Raw genomic sequence first — 19,367 nt, 5'->3', positions numbered from 1 at the left:
TTTGTTTGACGCAACGACTCGGCCAATACTGAGCACCCCCGAGCTTACGCATAAAAAGACATACATACGCATACAAATATAGATTACCCCTTTCATAAAATAAAACACCTGTGTCTACTATTTGAACCCTTAATTTCAAAAACTATTTTCATCACAACATGAACCGTTTTCATCGCCATTAAAAACTTATGATTTTATCGCTATTATTTATTAATATTTTAATCCCCTACCTGAGGCAAAACTATTGAGTTCTATTTTATTTACTAAACGAACTTTTATTTTATAAATTAGTGAAGTGAAATAAAGTGCTGAAATATTGATGAAGTGTTCACCATTATTAAGGCACGGTCAGCGTTAAAAAAAGGTGCACAAATCAACATTTTTAAAAGTGCTTAATACCGTATAGTAGATAATTTACCAGAAGTTCATCTACTTTTTTAGAATTTAGGATGTAAATGAAATTTTCGCGAAATTATGATCCTTTACGTTGTGTGGCACTTTTGAAAATGTATTTTTGTTCATCTTTTTTTCACGCTGACCGTAAGTACCAAAAAACCGCTATGAGTATTGTGATGGCATACGAAATGATTGCTTAAATGTGTTTAGTGAACAATGACTGAGTTTGAATTGTAACACAAGTGTCTAAGGTGCGAATGTTAAGTACTAACTAACTATTATATGTGGCTTGGTGTGTGAGTAACTGCGTGAACAGAAGTTTGAAGACAACGGGTAAGTTCGTAATTATGTTAATTTAATAGGTGTTACTGTTTTACTGGGTGTTTACCGCGGTTAATCCTGCGTCTTAATGTAACCACATTACTGCCTAAGATACTACTTAACAACGACTATATAGGTAGAGTATCGATCCAGATGATACTAAAAATAATAAATGTGCAATAATCTACTTATACTAATATTATAAAAAGGAAAACTTTGTTTGTTTGTTTGTTTGGTTGTAATAGATAAACTCAAAAACTACTAAACCGATTTTAAATATTCTTTCACCATTAGAGCTATATTATCTGCGAGTAACATCGGCTATATTTTATCCCGGTGCGGGCAGTAGCTCCCGCGGGATGCGGGTGAAACCGCGGGAAAACGGCTAGTAATTGATACAATGAGATGAAATAGGGATAGTAACTTTGTTTGAGTAAACAGTAAAAGCTGAACCAATTTAGATATGTCCTGGAGAGTCCATGGGTTATTATTTGGGTAAATGTGCTCCTCAGAAGGTGAATAATACTGTTGTACTCAATGGTATATTTTGCAATACATATGTATGCGTGGTTTAACATCTTAAGGCACAGTTAACACTCGTGTCATATAGCAGTAGCACAGATTATATAATAGTTACTACGTAACAGATAAATCACTCCATACAAAAAAGTCCATACCTACTGTTATAAGCACCTACAAGTTCCCCAACTACCTACAAATTCCTAGCTGCGTTATAAAATGAACCTTAAAAGCTCGAGCGCTTGATTGTTATTCCAATGCGATAGCGCACAGTTCAGTGACCGCAACCGTGCCGTGGCCGTGCTTAGGGTTGCTTCTTACAATTTATCAATATTTAAGTAGGAAAACAAAGTTACGCTTATTTTAAGATAGCTTTTTTAAAAACTGAGTTTTTAAATAAAAAGTAATATCAAGAATAATTTTCTTTAGTTAACTATTGTATTGCCTACTAAAATGGAGTATGGGTACATATTACTAAATATTACCTAATACGTAAGCATAGGTAAGTACTTAAGTAAAGCTTTCGTCAAAATCAAAGGCGGTTTCCAACTATTTTTCGAGCACAAGTGCCATACCCCATATGGTACAACTCCGTCGAGTGTTGATACATACAAATTGGTTGCTGCGTAGCGACACGCGTAATGTTTCGAGTTCATTAAGTTGGACCAGAACTATACCTACTTACACTCGAGATGTGTTTTGAGCTACAAAACTCACAATATAGTTCATATAACTAAGTATGTATCTTAAGTAAAATAAGTAAGTACCTAATGATCTCTGTCGTTAAAATCATAAAGTAGATAAGTATTAATTTATTTTAAAAAAATAGAATTACTAGATAAGGTCATAAATATAAAATGTTTCTAAATCTTATAATAGTCGCATATAAACCAACACAACTCAAAATAATCCATCAGTTTGTTAGGTAGCTTAAAAAACCTAATAAAAACCAACAGCATAACATGCCACGAAATAAAAATAATAATATTGGAACGCGCGCGGCGCGTGTGACTATTGAAAGCCCTGAGCCGCGTGGGGCTACCGGTAACCCAGCGAGCGGTAGGCATTTATCGCGCGCAAGTACGTCGAGTGACAGAGGCCTGGCAGTAGTAACGTGACATTTAACGTGTGGTCACAGTATTATGGCGTCTGCTATATCTGGTCACTTGATGACCACAGTCCAGTTTGTTGCTGACGTGTGGGGTTGACCAAATCTCAGGATCAATAACGGCTACTTACTATGATCCTCAATGCTGTTATCAGTACTATAGATAAGTAGATATCCGTTATTAGACCGTGTGTCAATTTAGATTAAGAATATCGTTTTTTTTTCAATTTTTTTATTGATAATACAAACAAAATAAATACACAACTCGATATGAAAATTCTGAGACGTAATTATTCGCATTTCCATACAAATTGTACAGAAAGTCAGAGCTACAGTAAAATAGAAGTATTTGTTAATCATTGTATTGCAAGCATAGACAGAAAAACAACTACAACAAACAATAGTATTTTCAAATCACATTTACTAGAAAGTGCAGCACTACCGTATATAAAATCAATTTGATACCCAAGCTGAGTTTTACATCAAAGCCTCTATCTAAAGCCAGCCTATCCTTCTATCGATATATAGAAATATCGGGCTTCTATCGTCCCCACCCTCGAAATGCAATCAACAAACATACGTCTTGTGGCTGGAAGGACCAAACTGTTAGTGCTGGCCTAACAAACTGGTCCTTGTCGAAGGACCACACAATAAACTGGTCCTTGGAGGCTTTTACGTAGTAAACATAGGGAGGGTATAAGTAAGGGTTCATCTACATGGTGCACGTAGCTGGAGCAAGTTAACATGCGCAAGTGACAAGAGCACGCGGATGGGTATTTTGCTTTGGTACTTGCGCGAGTCGCTGGACCCGCACGTTTTTAAAATGCATGTAACCTGCGCATGTGCCTCAACATGTGCAAGCTATTTGCACCGTGTAAATGCACCCATACTGACATGACTCTAACTTTGTAGTTAGAGGAAACCTGAACATAATTAAATTTTTAAATACTTTCTTGCTGGGTATTACGGTGATCATTTTCGTAGTTCATAAATAGTTTTACATGTCCATTTATTTACATACTTAAAACCGGTCAGTCATCTTCCGCTACTTCCTAATAATATTGGCACTCCGCACACCTAAAAACCAATCTATTTTTATTAATCGGTCCCTTAGTTTCTGAAATTAAAACGTTCAAGAAAGAAAGCTGTATGAGAATTAGACAGATGTGAAGCTATAAAATCGTCTACATTCTACCTTCACTCAGCGAAAGTAATACAGCTCGAATGTTTCTCCTGAAGGTTTTATCAGGTACTTGATGAACTTCGTATCAGTCGCTGAAATTAACTGTAACATAGGTAGGCTCTAATTAAACCGAGTCTGTCCTCGTTTGTTACAAACTAACTTACTGTTTACTTGTACTCATAACTTTGTGTGTGAGCGGAAAACTTGGGGGATTGAGGACTAGATGTGTCTCGCGGTTTTACTTGTATATCCTCCGCATTTAAAATCTAACGTTCTACTATTACAAATTACACAGAAATTCGTTTTGACACACGAAAAATAGACAATTTGTGTACAACGGCAAGCTGTTTAATCAAAATCAAAACAACAAACTTATTTTTTCAGGTTACATTAGCCCATAGACATACATATTATATTAAACGAACATATTATTATTATATAAAAAATATATGACTGTCTAAAACATGGTCTTAGTTACACTATTTAGAAGTAATGATTGATTCATCAACGTGAGCAAAATCTGCAAAATGTGAAATTATAACTAAAAGCTAACGTTTATGAAAGCAAGGCCGCCAAAAAACATTGGCTATAAATATCCTTGAACAAAAAACTTAATTCAGCTAATTCAGATAAGTATGGTCAGACAAACAAACAAACTCGTTACTTTCTTTTGTACAGACCAGCAAGTTACATAAGTCACATACACATTGACTCACAAATGATAAAAACTTCTCAAAAAACTACCAAAAGATACAAACAAAAATATAAATCAGACTACGACAGTGACGTCATTGACCGGACTACGCCGGCTACGCACGTAGCTGCTACGAACGCCTACGCCGCTACGAGACCCACCGTACATCATAATATTCTCCCTTATCAATACGCTATTGATATAAATCGCTGAGCGCTATTTGCATGTAAATTAAATCGCTGTCTAATGTCACAATAGGCTTTATGTCAAAGGAATAAGGTTGAATTTTCTTTGGTCGTGTCGTGGCCACTGTACGTGATAAAACGCTATAATAAATAAGAAGTAATGGAATTCTAGGGCGAGCTCAAAGAGGTGACGAACTATGGTACATTTTAATTGGTGACCAGAAAATGGGAAGGCTATACCTTTTTCTTTTTGTACAGTCCAGTCTAATCGGTATGTTCTGCATGATAAATTAACTGCCTGTATTTCGCAGTGTATTTTTGTGTGAAAATATGTATAGGTATCGAATTTATGGGATAATGTTTATAAATGGATCCGAAATACAGTGCATGATACAAAAATATATTAAAGTCTGAAAATATGTTGAAAAAATGTCTGTTATTTGATTTTTTATTTGTAAATATATTTGCGAAATATCGTGCTGTCCAATAATTTAATTCTTTTTTGTAATATCTTTTTCAGTATTCTTGTTAATTCAGACCTTGGACTGACTAAGTTTAATAATTTTATGGGTACCTATAGTTTGATTTTATCCGTATTTTAATTCTACTTCTGTGCTCGTAAAAGGTATAATATATGAAGCAACGGCCGGTGCATAAATAAGTTAAAAGTTGCAACGCGTGCACTTAACTGCGCGGTCCGTTGAGTGGTTTGAACTCGGTTTAAGTTGCTAGTTGTTTGTTTAACTGGTTAGTTTGCGATCTGTTAGTGCACCGCGGTAAACAGAAAGTTAATTAATTTGTTAGGCATTTTTTATTGTGCGTTTTACAGTTGTGGCGAGATGAAAGAAGTAATTTAATCTAATCTATGACTAGTTAGTAGATATGTGTATCTACTATCCACGGTTGAAGGTTGGATTTCAGCATAAGTAAAATATTTTAAACTTGGTTTTAACCAGTAGGTATGTTATAGTATTGTAAAGGTTTTCTTTTTACTATACAAGTTGGAAATAAAATGAATTCAGTTTCTAATTAGAAAAGCGAAGCTGACGTCTACGTTTATTGTTCTAGAAGTTTTCAGTTTACGGAATTTTCTGGAACTAGTTTTAATAAGTCAAATGTTTGTATGGTTTCACTACATATTTCTGCTGAATGTTTACAATTACGATTAAACCCCAGTCTACTAGGAGTAGTTCTTATAAAAAGTATAGCATTCTTCAGCAAATAGCCAAATAAACATTGAACTGTTGGTTAGCTTGAACGCGCTAATCTCAAGAATTACTGGACGATTAAAAAAAAACATTTTAGTGTTAAAGTCCATTTATCGAAAAGGGCTAGTAGTACCTATTGGATACTTTTTATCCGGGTATCTTTTTATTCGCACACGTTGTAGTGTAGTGTAGATTGCAAGACACGGGTGAAACCACTGGCAACTAATTCACAATTAAAACACAACTAAAGATTAAGGAGGAACTAAGAGAATCAAATTAACGGCTTCAACTTTGACGGTTTCAAATAACCGCGACAACAAAGGGAGAGGATCCGATAGCAGTTAGTGAAGTGTTCAAATAGTTTAGTTTATGATCTGTTTACTGTGAAGGGGGGAGGGGAGGGGGCGACCACTGGAAGGGATGAGGGCAACAATTAAAGCCGCGTTTAGACTATGTAGATAATTTATCGCTGGGAAAATTATCGTCATTAGCTGATCCCATATAAATTCAATATAGTACCGTGCTAGATATAAAGTCGTCACTTTAAGAAAGTTAATCTATACTAATATTATAAAGAGGAAACCTTTGTTTGTTTGTTTGGTTGTAATGGATCAACTCAAAAACTATTAGCCCGATTTTAAATATTCTTTCACCATTTGAAAGCTATATTATCTGCAAGTATCATAGGCTATATTTAGCTATAGGTAGCGGCTATATTCGATAACGGTAAATAACCACTTGAGAATATTCAACATGTGCCAGAAATAATACCACAACTGTATTGCAAAATAACCTGGACAGTGGACATCAAAGAATAGTGACTGAACATAGTTATTGAATTTCAGATTTGAGTGTTTAGGTAGTCTATGTTAATAGGATTTTGTTACCGATAACATCTATCTATCGTCATGACAAAGTGAGAACACAGCCTAATATTAATAGTTAGTAGTTGGTTAATAGCTGTTTGCTTAGATGACAAGTGATCGACTGATATACAGATAAACATAAATTGTGAATTAATTGATGGTATGGATAGTGGCTCGATTTATGGGGAAGTTATCACAATTCATGGTTTGGCACTCACGCTGTGTTATCGAGTTAAATGTGACTGATATGTTAGGGAACGATTAGTAAAGTGAAAACTCGGTATTTCGTAAGTAAAGGGATGGACTGAATAAAATATTTTGACATTTTTCAAATATTTTGGTGTGATAAAAATAAATAATTTTACACAATATGTGATTTCTCATAAGGGCCTAATGGACTTTGTCTAATTTAAAAGCAATTTGTTTTATTAATAAATCCCCTAAGGAGTTTTGAAATAAAACCACTGTTCTTTTTAAAGTCTCGTCCACTGTAAGTTTCAACTTTTGCAAAGGCTTTCTAAATTAAAAATAATCTGCTTTCGAACAAGATAAATTAAACTTCTCTATTTTAACTAGTCACGGTATACGAAGTAAATAACTGAAGATAGTATAGTTAGCTAGTAAGTAAATAGTTATCTGAAGCTTGCATTGGAGATGTCTGAAAATAGTTGAACTTAATTAATGATTAGTGCATCGCGCTGAGGTTCAAACTAATTGGTTACCCGTGTTAGGGGATGTCGCTCACAGCTGTTTCTAAGTATAGATAGTGATATATTTGCTTATGTTTATGATAATAAGACTTTATTCATGTGGTTTTGTAAATTAAATTCTGTAGTATGACCTTTACTTTAAAAAGTAGTGGTGGCTTAGTGGGTAAAGCACCAACCTCTCATGTATGAGTGTGTGGGTTCGATTCCAGGTCAGGCAAGTACCAATGCAACTTTTCTAAGTTTGTATGTACTTTCTAAGTATACCTTAGATACTAATGGCTGATAAAAAGGTGAAGGAAAACATCTATAAGAATTTCAAATGAAGTATTCTATTTACTTTGTTTGAAAATTTTTATTTTTTATTTTTACGTATTAATTTTTTTCTTTGTGCTAATCGACATATATTAACCAGTATATTAACGTATTTAATTTAATGTGATTAGGTGCGACACACCCCGTCAAGTACATAAGGAAATTCATTAGGGGAGTACATAAGAAAGTATATAAGATAGTATATAAAGGGAGTACATAAGGGGATTACATAATGGAAGTACATAAAGAGAGTACATAAGGGGAGTATATAAGGAAAGCACATAAGAAAGTTCATAAGGTAAGTACAAGTACATAAGGAAGTTTATAGAGTAGAGAACATAAGGGATTACAATATGGGAGTACATAAGGGGTGTACATACTTCTAAAATGCTAAGAATTGGTCAATGGTAAGTTAAGACGGAATGTAGCGCTTAAAAAGGCCTTTTAATTGATATATGACTCATAACTAGAGATGGGGTACATTATCTTTAAAACGTGTTTCGATAGTACTACTTTATGTGTGCTCTAACTACTAAAGCAATAACTATTGGTGGGAAGTTTATAATGCATAATACCACCTTTCAAAATACCTTATAAATAATATATGAGTCAATATGATTAGAGGGGAATATTGTCTTGAATGAAAGCTCATATAGATAAAAACCTTTGACATGCTCTAGCATCCAAAGAACTTAGAATAGGTGAGTAGTATTTTAGTACAAAATTTTGCGCTTAAAAATATCTTTCAAATGATATACGACTCATTAATAGAGGGAAAGTAGACTAACATCCGAACATTTCGCCCATTCTCTAAAGTTGATGAGGTCCAACACAACGCAATGCTAAGGCACTAGACCTCAACGTTCTATCGTTAATGCCGTGTATGATGCAATCGACGGCTTTCTTATCCGTTATTTCACATTGGTTTAAAAGCGCCAGTCAAGATCCTTACACAATAAAGTTAAAGCTATAAAACTATTCCACACTTACACAGAAGGTTACCGAGCACACCCTGGAGGCGAGCTCATAGCGGAGTTTTATATTGTTTTACATGTTTTGGCAAAGTTTCGCACAAAGTCGTTTAACAAACTACAAGTTGGGGAGCTCTTTTGGGGCAAGTAATCATGTAGGGGTAGAGTGATGATCGTTCTAGTTTGAAGACTAGCTGTTACACGCGTTTCCTCTCCTAAAACTAGGGAATTACTTCTCGCACTCGGATAAAAAGTAGCCAATATTCTTAGGTCCAGACTATCTACTTGTACATCTTCTGTAGTTTTGGTGTGAAAGCCGTACAACGTACGGCTAACGTACGTAAAGACTGACCAAGTTACGTACACATTTATAATACTAGTGAGGGTATTAAAAATAAGTTTTATTTAATTGGGTATAGGCTCGGGAAACTCATATTTTTCAATCAATGTATACAGCAAAGCCAAAGCAATTTTTCAAAAAGGGAAACAAAAATAAAGGCCGAATTGAGAACCTCCTCCTTTTTGGGAATTCGGTTAAAAATCGCCGAAGACTGCATAATACTATTCACACTAGGCTTAAAAATATGTTCAGCCCATAAAAAGCATGTTTTCAGTACATCGAACATTTACTTTATTTATGAAAATGGTCAAAAGACATCGCGTAATGGATTGGAATGTAAATCACAACTAACCAATCAGTGCAAGTGATTTTGCACTAAAACCGTATTGACTTAAGGTTAAAATCAGCTTGGCATGGTCCGTCAAGGGTTTTCTTTTACGAGCGGTATATAGGGTGTAGTTAATAAATGCAAGTACTAACCAAGCTACTGTAGATAGGACCGCACAAATTAAAGATGGAGATAACATTTGATATAATTTTGAAAATAACGAGAACAAAGAAAGTAATCATGTTTATCTTATTTATGTTTGAAAGTATTTAATTTTGTAAAGTGCTGTTGTTAACCGACTTCAAAAAAGGTTTTGAGGTCGGCCTGCATGTACTCATACATATGAATGTCTGTGCGTGATTATCTCACGTTTTGCTGAACCAATTTTGATGCGGTTTTCAGAGGTAGGAGAAGGTTTTGGGTATATCGTTGAAGGTGTTTTTTTAATAAATTGTTTTTATTTGATTTTTCATCTAGGACCAATAGGAATCCTAAATCAATGTGGACGAAGTCGCGCGCAAAATCTAGTGCACTGACTCTATAATAGATCACGTTTCAATTTTATTTTCAATCTAGTTCTTTGTTCAACAAATTTTAATAGAGCCGTCAGTGCGAAGCAAAATTCATCAAAATTCTCTTTTATTTACTCTACAACGTGTGTTGAACTATTAGAATCGAATATCAAAAACAAACCACAAATAACTATGAAGTTATTTAGGGTATTAGGATAGAGAAAATATGCTACGGTATTTAACCACTTACGACCTATCAGTATTTCCGAGATAAACTATACAACTCTAAAAAATAAAGGCAACTTAGCAAATATAATTTATACATAGGATACCTGCATATCGTTAAAGATATTATTATTTAATAATAATGGTACCAAAACAAGCGAAGTCGCAGAAAATAGTTAGTAAGCATAATTCTAAGTTGCAAATGTCTAGGTTTACAAGGCTTATCTGCACGTGTCATGTTATGTAGCTCAGCTTACTTATGTCTCAAGTACTTAAGTTGTAACTTAGATAAATAGTACAAGGATTAATATACCTGACACTGAAGCTGGTACTAATATTATATAAAGTAGATAACACGCCAACGTATAGAAGTAACACTAATCTAAAAATAATGTTGAAAAGGTCCTGACGAATCGAAAGTCTTTTTTTTAAGTATGTAGGTTAAATATATAAAAAAAGTCGTGGTGGCCTAGTGGGCAAAGAACCAACTTCGCGCGGGTTCGATCCCAGGTCAGGCAAGTACCAATGCAACTTTTCTAAGTTTGTATGTACTTTCTAGGTATATCTTAGACACCAATGACTGTGTTTCGGATGGCACGTTAAACTGTAGGTCCCGGCTGTCATTGAACATCCTTGGCAGTCGTTACGGGTAGTCAGAAGCCAGTAAGTCTGACACCAGTCTAACCAAGGGGTATCGGGTTGCCCGGGTAACTGGGTTGAGGAGGTCAGATAGGCAGTCGCTACTTGTAAAGCACTGGTACTCAGCTGAATCCGGTTAGACTGGAAGCCGACCCCAACATAGTTTGGGAAAAAGGCTCGGAGGATGATGGAGGTTAAATATAAAAAAGTAATAGAGATCATAATCATATTCTGTCAAATAGTGATAGAGAAATGATTATGATCTTGGGATGAGGAGTTAAAATCGTTAATATTAATGAAACTGAAAAATTTATTCTTAATACGGCCAGTAGTTCCTCTGAGACGTGAAACAGCTAGGTAATACGTAAGTTGACGAAATAAAAGAGAGCTCGATTATTTAGATTCATTTTATATTGCTCCTTACTGACACTCCTTGGATTTATTATCACCGAAATTTCCATAAGGATCTTAGCATCAATAAGCCAAGACTTACTTTATATTCGTTAATTTAATACAAAATATCTTGTTTGTTATGATTGAGGAGTACTGGAGAACTGAATTAATTATAATACTGTTATAACATTTCTGGGAATATATAAATAATTCATAAAAATATCTTAATTATTTTGAGATCCCAGAAGTGGGGGAACGTGGGTTTCTTGTATATTTTCAAGAGGTTGTAAAGCAGTAGGGTAGCTGCGACCCAAACATAATTTAACCAGCAATAAGTAAGACGTAATAAAAAAGGTTCAGAGGCTTTTCTTGTATAAAAAAATGTGATTTTGAAAATGACTGGATTGTTTTCTAAATCTGACAAACTTTTCTTAAATTCTTTTTTCAAGATGCGCGGAGTAGTTCTGACGGGGTCCTCGCGTGGGGTTAAATATAGTGTGCCATACATGAAAAAATTAAATTGGTCCTTAAAACTAGTCTCCCATGCAACTTCTTGCTTATTAATGTTTGTAGTTTGTAAATGATTAGTAAATTAAGACTATTATACGTTTTATAACTCGCAATGTATGTATGTAGCCGTCGAAGCAACTTTTGTGTCCCAATAACAACTTCATTTTAACCATGATATTACTTCCCCACTCTCTCTGATGACCAAAAGCGACGCAACCTATTAATCCCATCACTATTCATCCTAACAATACATGTTAAACAAAACAAATAAATTGAAAAACAAACAAAAAACGACGAACTACGTGCAGTCGTTAGTGCGTTTCATACAATCGCGCCACGAGCGGCCATATTGAATTTCTGTGACATCACAGCGTGGGTTTCAAATTGTTGATAACTGTTTTTGTACTATGTAATATGTTTATTGGGCCTGTGTTTATAGTAAAATGCTGATGAGTAAATTATCTATACTAATATTATAAAGCTGAAGAGTTTGTTTGTTTGTTTTCTTGAACGTGCTAATCTCAGGAACTACTGGTCCGATTTGAAAAATTATTTCGGTGTTAGATAGCCCATTTATCGAGAAAGGCTATAGGCTACTTTTTATCCGGGTTCGTGCCGAGGTTCCCACGGGATGCGGGAGATGCGCTGGCAGAAGCTAGTTGACTATACATATAACTAAACGTAAATGTATTGGGCATCATTGTAGTCAAGACATTATTAGAAGTAATTCTATAGGTTCTATATTTTGTCACCTATGTACTTTTGAAGATTAGAATATTTGTTTAGGGTTTGTCAAGGTATTGTCCTATGTTTTAATTTTCACTTTCTCGTTTCATACATTTAAAAAAAATATCGGAGTTTTTTGATAAAAACGGTTCCAGCAAGAATCGAGTTACAATGGCTGAAAGTATATTCAACAAGTAAAAGTCTCAACATAAGTAAAATTTTATTAATATTTTGACGACCACCATTTTTTTCAGCGGCTCGCTTGTATGACAATAGAAATTCACGAGATATTCGCTTGTGAATGCGTGCACCCCTCCACACCTCACCCCGACCCCCCTCCCTTTACTCTGAAGTCGGGGCATCAAAGTGGTATTTGAACCATGCATGGAACTTTGACTGTACAGGTTTCGTTGGCTGAATGTTAATTATGAAGGTCATTGCCCTGTCTGTCCTTACTGTTTATATGTATTACTAGCGGTTTTCCCGCGGTTTCACCCGCGTCCCGTGGGAGCTACTGTCTGCACCTGGATAAAATATAGCCTATGTTATTCGCAGATAATATAGCTTTCTAATGGTGAAAGAATATTTAAAATCGGTCCAGTAGTTTTTGAGTTTATCCATTACAACCAAACAAACAAACAAAGTTTTCTCTTTATACTATTAATATAGATAAATGCGAGTGAGTTTGTTTATTTGTTATACACAGAATAGATTTTCATGAAACTTGGCAGTAATATATCCTAACCTAACAGAATAAAATACTGCTTTATTATCCAGGTGCGGGATGTAGTTACCTCCGTACGTAGATGTATATCGTTTGTAAATTCCAGAATACAAAAGCACGAGAATTCTACACATATTTAAAATAAAACACGCGTACATTTTAACAAAGTATTTCACGTATTTCCTACATTTTATGTGCTGCATTATTTTGAACTAAATATGACTGAAGTATGTAGTTTGCTATGTTTTGTTACGCAACCGATATAGCTGAAGTTCATTCTGATACACACACACACATCATCATCATCATCATCTCAGCCATAGGACGTCCACTGCTGAACATAGGCCTCCCCCTTAGATCTCCACAGATACCTGTTGGAGGCGACCTGCATCCAGCGTCTTTCTGTCCACCTTGTTGGTGGATACACACACATACTGGTACTGGTACAGCCTTTTTATCGTCCCACTGCTGGGCACAGGCCTCCTCTCACACGGAGAAGGATTGAGCATTAATCACCACGCTTGCTCAATGCGGGTTGGTGATTTCAGACTATGGTCCAGGTTTCCTCAAGATGTATTCCTTCACCTTTTTATCAGCCACTGGTGTCCAAGATATGCTTAGAAAGTACATACAAACTTAGAAAAGTTGCATTGGTACTTGCCTGACCTGGAATCGAACCCACACCCACATACTCGAGAGGTTGGTTCTTTACCCACTAGGCCACATATATTCTATTAACTTTAATTTTAAAAACCTATTTCTATAAACTAAAAACTAAACGACAGCGGTAACTGGTAGAAACTATGTATAACGTTGTTATAAGAAGGTTTCCAAGCCAACCGAAGACCGCCAGCGAAGTGCCGGAACGTGCTCCGACGGTGTACCTACTACTTTCTGTAGTCGTAGTTATCGTAAAGTATACTTGTATACTCGTTTGAGTTTTGTTTTAAAAATAACTAGCTTAGATTCGTTTTGCTAGTGTTTCTGGGGATGGAAGCTTTGATGGTTATTCGAAGGGGCTTATGTCCAAAAAGGATACATCGGTGGTCCAAAATGAATATTTGGTTTGATTGCCGAATAGAATTTTGTCTAACCTACAGTCCACATTCTAACTACAAAAGAGATTGTCCCATGTAATATTATTTTTGAAGTTCACTATTCTAAAGTTCTAGTACTGAATACTTAGAAATTTTTTATCCAAAAAATATATAAGTTGCGTGATAGATCATGCTCATAACAAGTTCCATGGTAACACCTACAAACCCACATACCAATTGTATTAATATTTTTATTTGACCTATTCAAGGTGAAGACTTGGAAGTTTCTAAACCTAGAATTATTGTAACTGTTTTGTGGAAATTGAAGTGTTTATATAAATATAGAAGGGAAATAAAAGTTGCGAGATCTTTCAGGTAAGGTACAGTTCTTACAAAATACAATGACGGCCCGTAACTATAGTCCGAACGTAATACGCCTATTTCAGCCACAACCTGATAGTTTCTGCGACGAGACTCGCGAAATATTCGTTATGACAAAAAGTTTGGCGACAATCACACTTATATTAAAATTACCGTAATCGCAATATTTTAAACTTATTCTGTTCATAAAAAAGAACATTTATTTATATTTAATCTTTTGACCCCTTTCATAAACAAGACATTTTCCTTCACCGCTTTCTAAAATGTGTTTTGATTGGACAAACGGCCAAAATTGTGTTCTTTATATAGTCCGTATATAAACAACTCGGATGCAATCTTTGTACACGGCCTTTCGGAGGTCGCACGTCATTCAAATTGCAGCCACGCTTTAGGTCACATTCCCATTGCACCTTTACGGTAATTTATCGTTTCACATTCGTTTTGTAGACTTCATATAGCCAATCATCGTTTAATATTAACATTTTATTTCAACTGGCTTTCTATACCGGGATAAAAAAGCAGCCTTCGGACCATACATATATATATGTAACTCAGAAAGATTTCAACAAATCAAAGCATTAGTTCTTGAGAGTAAAGTAACTCAAACAAACTAACAAAGTCTACAGCTTCATAATATTAGCGCAGGCAGAATCTTCTAAAAATTCAAAGAAAGTACTTGCATAATAGTAAATAATTCTTCAATTAAATATTGACATGGATCATTATTGCAATATTTTGTTTCACACAATAGTATATTTACAAGATCAAGAAAGACATAACTCAAACTCAAACTCAAAATCGTTTATTCAAATTAGGCTGATAAATCAGCACTTTTCGAACGTCAAAAACAAAAGACAGCCCCCAAAACGCCCGCCCTTCACCACTTCCTATGTGTTTTTGCTGGGAAGAAGAAGTGGCGCAACAAACTCCCCAGCTACACATGTCTGTCTGTAAGGTTTGAAGAACCAAAATGTATACAAGTCAAATAAAAATATCATTATCACATGATAACCATTATATAAAATTAAGAAAGAAAAAACAATACAAACTTAACACAAGTAAGCTAGCACACAGATTTACACCTATAAAGACTAAGTACTCGAGCATTACTTACAGTCTATTAAATGTATCTAAATTCTAAAGCCTCCTGTTAATAAAATTTCATTAAATTTCATAGAAAATCAAGCTCCACTTCTAGCTACAAAACGTCAAACTGCATACCTTTTTATCGTGCTACAGTGGAAACGCACTCGTTTAGTATGCGGTGTCGTCATCAACAGCCGTTGTGTAGCTTGCATACAGTATTCATGCACACATAGACGCTGTCGACACCGCGTCGGCAAGCATTCGGCAAGTTTTTTATGTTGTTGAAAAGGCAGACTAAAATGTGTCACCTTGGACATTTAGAACTCCCACTATTCTTTACTGCATACGAGGGATATTCTGAAACTAGTACTCTTTTAAAAATCTATTTTATATATATTTAAAAATGAATATAATATGTATCTGGGCACGTTTCTGGAGGGCAGTGATGCGGAGGAATATTTCGACGCCTAATCAATGTTCTTTTATATATCTATATTTTTATGATATGTATATAGTATATTATTTTTAGTAAAGTAGTTTAAGTTTATAAATTTTATATAGTGTACATATTCTTATTTTACAAAAAATATTTATTATAACGAAATAAAACCTGAGGACATGTTCAATAGCTACTAGAATACTGGCTATCCCTTAGTAGTAGTAAACAAATAGTCAATAACGCGACATATAGAATCCGCACAAGAGTTTCAATAAAATATTGAAATGAAACTGTTCAATTTTGAGAACTTCTATTGAATTTCAACTTTACTTTTGAATATAACTTTTCAAATTTTCTAGTTCAATTCCTAATAAATTGTATATTGGTATAAGAGAGCTTCGTGAACGCTCAATATACAATTTAGAATGCAGTTTTTATAAAGCAAGTATTAAATTATGAATTCATTAGTTATTGTAAGTTCTAAATGCTATTACGAAACCATGTATTTTTACACTTTTATAAACTGGTCATAATAACTTACTGCACTTTGATTATAAGGGGTATAAATAAATAGACAGATTCTTCTTATTCGTAACCTTGATAATATCCGTAAAAGTAGTTTTATTTAAATGTCTAATATTCGCTTAAGTGTCAGAAATCAACAGCATTTCTAATATTTGTTCCATTATATTTCACTTTACATGAGGCTGTCTATTGTACTTAACTGGGTTTTACCTAGTTTCAATTCGTGATATAGTCACGTTGTACACTCGCGTCATATTTACGACTTTGTTTACTTAAACAATGGCCGTTACAGTCACTGCCTCACTGACTACTCAAAATATCTACATTCAAATAAGTACTAAACTTAATGTTTTTGTTTTGTTTTCAGACTGTACAGGAGCCATCCTTTCCTTTTAATATGAATATGGAAAGGAGTCCGTATATATTTTGTTAAAGCTTTCATTTTAATTGTGAGATTAATTAAGGTCTGAAAGAAGATATTTATAGTTAACTTTCAAGTCTCTTTGAGTATAAATGAATTCACAGGAAATAGTTGTTTAAAAAAATACGTCAATAAAATCTATACTAAATAGACGGAAGCAAAATAGTGTCAATAACAGACTGTTCTTACCTAGAAACATGATCGAATAAACTCTTTGAAAAAGAAAACTGTACAAATGCAAATAAATTGACGCATTTCACCCCATTTACTTAACAGTCTCTCAAAAGGCTATCATATTTATTTTGTCCAAAGTTTACGACTATGCAATGAGCTGGCAACATTCAAATATTTATCGCCGATAAAGTGAGGGTAGCTCAACAAGTACTTATGCTGATGTCGTCGTAATATTCAGATAAATGATGAAATAATTCTTATTACTGGGAAAGCGTGACAAACAAAGTGACACCATAATTTTCAAGTACGATCTGGAGAAGCATAGTAGTGTATGTACTACATTACCTTCAAATATTAGTGTTAGGTAAGGTAAGTTTTCTTTCATACTCCTTAACGGTATAAACAGTTTAACCGATTGGGATAAAATTAGGCAAAATAATAACAAACAGTTTTTTTTAACTAGCCGGATGGGTAAAACCTTGAGTTTTGTACGGGTACCTAAATTAAATCATGCCACATTGCAAAGTCAGTTAAAAAATACAGCTGAACTTAAAAACAAAAAATAAAAAGAGGAATACATAATTAAATTACGATTTCCATCTAATTTCTGACCTTCCGTGCCATTAGGCGGCATTTACATAAATTATTGTAATTTCACTTTTGTTTGGAAACAGTAACACTGGAGATTATTATCTGGAACAACATCAAAAGAAACAAATTATAATATTTTTAATTTCTTTCATTACTGTTTTTGTTTGACCGATTGCAGGAAGTTTATGGGTTTTTTCATGTATGAGTCACTAAGAAATATACCTGTACCTTTTCTTAAAGTTTTTGTTGTTCTTAGCATTTTAAAGCAACTTATTTTTATCTGGGATTCATAAAAGCTCTTGTGTCTTATGGAAAGTCAAAACCTGTCTCATGTATGTCTGTTACGGCCCTTTCACACGGCAGTCCAGTTTTTTGCAGGATACCGTTTTTTGCAGGATCCTGTTTGATCGCTAAAGATATTATATGCTAGTGTTCATACGAGCAAACCGCATGCAGGATCCTGCAAAATGCTGTTCCCGTCGATTTGAAACTGGATCGTTCGTCCAGTAAAAAGCGGGAATCCTGCAAAAACGGACGCTGTGTTCACACGTAGTTCAGTTTTGCAGGATACAGTAAAATGCCGGTCCCGCAAAACTGGACTGCCGTGTGAAAGGGCTGTTAGTCGTGCTATCATGCAAAAACTACCGAATCATTTTAAATGGGTATGCAGATAATCGTGGTGATTAACACTCAGTCCTTTTCCATGTGAGAGGACGCCAGTGCCTAGCTGTGGGACGATAAAAAGGGCTAAATAAAAAAAACAGATCTAAAGCCTGCGAAAGGACATAGAATACTTTTAACCAGCCCAAGGAAACTAGTTCCCTCAGGATGCGTGGAAAGCCGCGGGATACAGCTAGCTAGTAGATAAAGCACAGATAACATCTTGGTTTTGTAAACTTGACTCGCATATAATTCGCGTGGTGATTACGTTTGCAGGTGAAGGAAACAATCTCACAGCGCTGTACACGATATAGCTGAGAGGTAGGGTGACCATGAACTATGTATAAAATTACGAGATTTTCTACTACTGGTGACTAAGGTGGTAATTGTGGATTCCAGAATGAATTAATAAAATCCGTAGAACTCTAATTAACAATTAAATTTGAACATTTTACGAAGGATCCGCAAAATACAAAATTCAAAAATAATTTTGCCTAGTCCAAAACAATTCATGCATATTTTCCTGACAGATTATTGTCAGGAGGAGAAGTAGTACTATTAATACAATAACTTTACTTAACAAAGAACTTAGTTATTGGTTTATGATAAGAGATGTTTAGATATTCACAAGAATAGTTTTAAATTAAAATGATGAATAAAAAGCCGAATATCTGAAAACTTAAATAAATAATATTTATTTTGCTATCCAAACGTGTTCACTGTAGCATCGCGTGAGTTGTTGCTTGGACTACGATATCTGTAATGCGTACAAAACTACATAATTGTTCAGATCTTGTGATTATTTCACTAACTGCGGCTGTTTCAAATTGAAATGAAATAGTAAAATGTTTAGTTTCAACGAAAGTTAACCTACTGTGATATTATAAAAATGGTAGGCTAGATGATAGAGAAGATACATAAAAATCGATCTTGTATGTATACTAGTATAATAAAGATTCTTTCACTGTTGGGAAGCTACATTCATTCGTGACTAACATCCCTACTTATATTATAAATGCGAAAATAATTCTGTCTGTCTGCCTGCCTGTCTGTTACGGTTCCACGTCCAAACCACCCAACTGATTTTAATGGAATTTGGTACGCATATAGAGTTGACCTTGAGAAAGAACATAGGATAGTTTTTATCCCGGACTTTTGAAGAGTTCCCTTGGAAACGCGATAT

This window comes from Helicoverpa armigera, chromosome 25 (genome assembly GCF_030705265.1).
Source record: "Helicoverpa armigera isolate CAAS_96S chromosome 25, ASM3070526v1, whole genome shotgun sequence".
In the NCBI taxonomy this organism is placed as follows: Eukaryota; Metazoa; Arthropoda; class Insecta; order Lepidoptera; family Noctuidae; genus Helicoverpa; species Helicoverpa armigera.
Note: the sequence above shows the minus strand (reverse complement) of the source record.